The sequence below is a fragment of the Gavialis gangeticus genome, unplaced genomic scaffold (assembly GCF_001723915.1).
Source record: "Gavialis gangeticus isolate Ggan-Ray unplaced genomic scaffold, GavGan_comp1, whole genome shotgun sequence".
In the NCBI taxonomy this organism is placed as follows: Eukaryota; Metazoa; Chordata; order Crocodylia; family Gavialidae; genus Gavialis; species Gavialis gangeticus.
The window spans coordinates 8,860,176-8,864,443 of record NW_017728997.1 but is presented as its reverse complement, the minus strand read 5'-3'; positions in this window follow the sequence as shown (position 1 = coordinate 8,864,443).

The following is a 4,268-nucleotide window of genomic DNA, read 5'->3' as shown; positions in this document are numbered from 1 at the left end:
AATCCTTTCTTTGAATCTATCAGAAAAGGGATCTGAATCCAGATTTCACATATCCCAGATTTCTAACCCCTGGCTTCAGGACATGAAATGGAGGAAAATCAACTGCATCACTACTTCCTCCTCCATTTTTGGTGCTTCACACCCTTTGTAATTCTACTGGGGGGAAAAAATGGAAAAGAAACAAAGAAAAAAAGCAAAAGTTCATTTTGGGAATGTGGAAGAGTTCCCTTTTGACATTCAACCTGATTTCTTCGATACTTTTTGGAGACCCAGAGCTACACCTTTTCTATTACTAAGTCCATTTGCTGAAAGAGCCAGGCCCTGATCAGTAATCCATACCTCTCCTTACACATTCTATATCTTCCCTTGTCTTTACTAAATCATTTAAGTTATAAACTTGTTGAGGCAGGCATCTTTCCTGTATGTCCTCTCCTCTCCCCTCCCTCCCGAGAGACTCCCATGACTGCAGAATGCCATAGAATTATATTATTAACATGCATGGGAGGCAAGGAGGAATTGGCCATCAGTGTCTGACCCCTGAAAGGGAGAGACAGAGGATGACAATTGAAAAGAAAAATGCTTCTAGGGCTGCAATGAGGTTGGGTGTCTCTGACAGCTTAAAAAAACCAAACAACCTTGTGGGACACAGGAAGATAAATCAGGTGTCCGTTTTCTGGATCCTGTTTTATAGGTTTCTGAGGACTAGATTGTCTCCAGACTCCAGAGTGCGCACATCTACATGTGCATTAATATGCTGTTGCTACTGCGCATTAAGTTTAGTACATTTAAGATGAGGTCCTAATTAAGTGTGCAGTAGCCGACCTTACCATGCAGTAGCAAAGATGCACAGGCTTTTCAGGATGCCTAATGCACAGTAGACTAGTTCTACTGTGCATTACCATGGCTTTTGCCATGATGCACTAATGCACAGTAGAATTAATCTACTGCAAATTAAGCATCTCTTGTAGACACGCCCAGAGAGTTGAACAAGAAGGGACCAAAATGGTTCCATCTCCTCTTTCTCACTGATGTTATACTTGGAAACGATACTTCCTTGACTCTATCTCCTACCACAGGGGACATGGAAATAGCCTTCCCTCCTTTCAGCCATTGTATGGGACAGAAAGGTTGGTGACTATCCATAAACATCATCTAAATATAGTCTGAAAGGTCAACAAGGTGTTATTCTGTTAATCTGAGCAATTTACATGAATGATAAAACACTGTTAATTAATTACCATTTCTGCAGGCTAGACTATGCTGCCATTATATTTGATCCGGGCAACCATATGGGGTGCAGAATATTCCTGCTACATGGTAAGCTAGGTCTATATGATGGGACATAGAGGGAATACATTCATTATTTCCTACCCTGCTATTGCTGGGTTTACAGCCCCTACCTTGCCTGAACTGTGATATCCTTAATAGAGGCTGTACAGGTGGGTGAAGTCCTTATTTGTTCCTACATCTTATTGTTACAACATGGTTTTAGGATCCAAGTGATTCTTGAATAATTAATAATCACTGAACTTCATGCCATGCCTGCAAAGATTTGGCTATTTTCAACTCAATATTACAATGGCATAATGTACATCTCAAACTCTAATAAATTGAGCTGGAGCCTTGGGGTCTCAAGGTCCACTACAAAGTTATGTGACTTAACAGTGCTGCTGTTATGACTGTAGCTCAACATTTCCCAAAAGAAGGGGTCACAGCAGTTACAAGCGAGGTCATGAGCCCTGCAGTGCTAGCTCCAAATAATCTGCATCCCTGCAGTTAACAGGAGGCAGGGACTTTGTGTACCTCAGATGCTCTATGATAACTGTTTCTGTGCCCAGAGTTTCCATGCAGCAAGTTAAACTGGCAAGTTAGCCCCATTTTACCAGGGGCAACTTGACGTAATTGTGGGCATACGGAAAGCGACTACAGAACAGGCCCAGGCATTTTGAAACCTTCATTTCCTTCTTAGTAGTAGGCAGGTCCCACTATATGGGGGCACATGAAGGAGCCAGGAGCCACAATTTAACCCCTTGTGGGCTGCATGCAGCTGGTTATATCTATATTTATGGCTGTATGCAGCCCACAAGGGGTTAAATTGTGGCTTCTGCATGGCCACTGCTCCTCCCCACCCCACCCCACCCCAGCCAGTGTCTTGTCCTCCACCAGGTGCTGTTTCCTGGGACCCCGGGGACTGAAGCAGTATGGCAGCTTGGGAGCTAACAATGATCCCAGGGCATGCAGCGCAGCTGGATGTGGGGCGGTCAGAGGCCAGTCACAGGAGAGTTGTTCAGTGGCCAGGTTAAAAGACAAGCAGTGTGTGTTGGGTGGAGGTGGTATTGGTGTCCATGTGCTGCATGGCCTGGAGGAGGTCCCATGGTGCAGCCCATGCAACAGCCCTTTTATAGATCATTAAACAAGGTTTAATTGGAAAGAAAATTAGGAATGGCGGGTCATAGACTGTGCTGTTTTAATCAAAGTTCATAGCAATAATTCAGCATGAATTATGTTCCGGGCACAACATGCTTAATTTTATCATCATTTCCATGTGCTGCTTATAGGCTTCATTTCTTTGGCTCAAAATCCCATGCTGAATTATAGAAGCAGTCAAATTCAAGCATGGACAAAATATGAAGCTAAAGTAAATCTTACAAATAGAATACAGCCTCCTAAGCTTTGTCTACACCAAAAATAGTAAAGAAATTAATTACATCCCCAAGAATAATACCATCTGTTTTAATGTGGATGATTCTTTTAATCATACTAATGTCAAATCTTGTTAATAGGAATTTCTATATTTTAAGTAAGATGAAACTATATCTTCTATTATCCTGCTAAGAGTATGGTGAGGCTGAGATAAAATCTCTCACTGGTTTTCAAAAACAGACAATGAGGTTTTTGAGCTATGGTTAAATGGAAATATAAGAATTAGCTTGTACCAACTTTGCTGGTGTATTGAGATGCTATTTCAGTTAGTGCTAAGCTATGGTACAGAGTGCTTTTATATTAATCTCCAGCTACAAGTATTTAGTCAACTTTCTCAAGTAGTTTACCGTTCAGTAAGATCTGGGCAAGGTGACTGTTTGAAGTAATCACTGTTTACTCTTTCTTTTATAGAAATGAAATGCAGCACTATAAAAATGAAATAAATTTATAAATAGCACATCACTTTCTACAATACAGAAAGCTTGCTTCCACTCCCCCTTTAAAGGAAATAAATACCAGCATTTGAGAGATTCTGACCTTTTTTTGTTGGTTTTTCTCAGGGAATCCTCAGAAGAAAATAGAAAAAAGAAAAATTGTTTAGTGTTGCAGTCTGAATTCAGTGCGTGAGATCAGCAGGAATCGGGCTCAGAACAGAAAGATAGAAGATAGCCAGGGGGTGGTGTGGAAACTGTAAAAGTCTACCCAAGAACACATTACAATGAATATGCTCTTGTATGTGTATAAAAACCTTACTTCAAAATTTAAACCGAGGAGACAAAGATAGTGGTTAGCAGAGTCTCCAAGCACAGAAATAATTTCACCGAGGAAAGAATAAATAAAAAGAGATTAAACACAAAAGGCTAAATTGAGCCCTTATGCTGAAGGAGAAAGTTTTTTCAAATCATAGGGCATCTATACACATGCTCTGGGGCAGAGGGGGGCACTTTAATTTGACAGCCACTCTAATTAAAGTGCCTGTAGTGTCATGTGTATTCAGCACCCCATGCTTCAAAAGGGCAGTGGAGGTGCTTTAACTAAAGCTCTTTGAATGAACTTTAGTTAAAGCACCCCTGTTGCCATTTTGAAACGCAGCAGCACTCGAATACATGCGACACGGAGGCTGCCGGAGCGTGCTAATTAGCGTAGCACACATCAGAGCAGAGGTCTGTCACATGTATAGGTGCCCATAATGCCTATTATTAATTGTCTTGCAGTTGTGACATTGGTGGGGCAGGACCTCCTGTTGAACAACCAATCCGCCCCACACCTCCCCCCAGCAAAACAAATACGGGTAGTATGTAATAGGGTTGTGCAAAATTTTGCCGGCTGTTTCATTTCGATGCTGTTTTGACTCATTTTGAGCTCGAAACAACAAAATGAAATGAAGGGCTTCAAATCATCCTCAAAAAGAAATGAGGGCAGTCAAAACATTGTGCAAGTTTCGAAATATTTTGACTTGCAAAGCTGAAGCTGAACTTGCCTGCATGAAAACAGAAAGTAAGGAGAGGGAAGGGGAAGTGGGGGGGGGGGGGGGGGAAGGACACAGGGGGGGGGCACCTTAACAC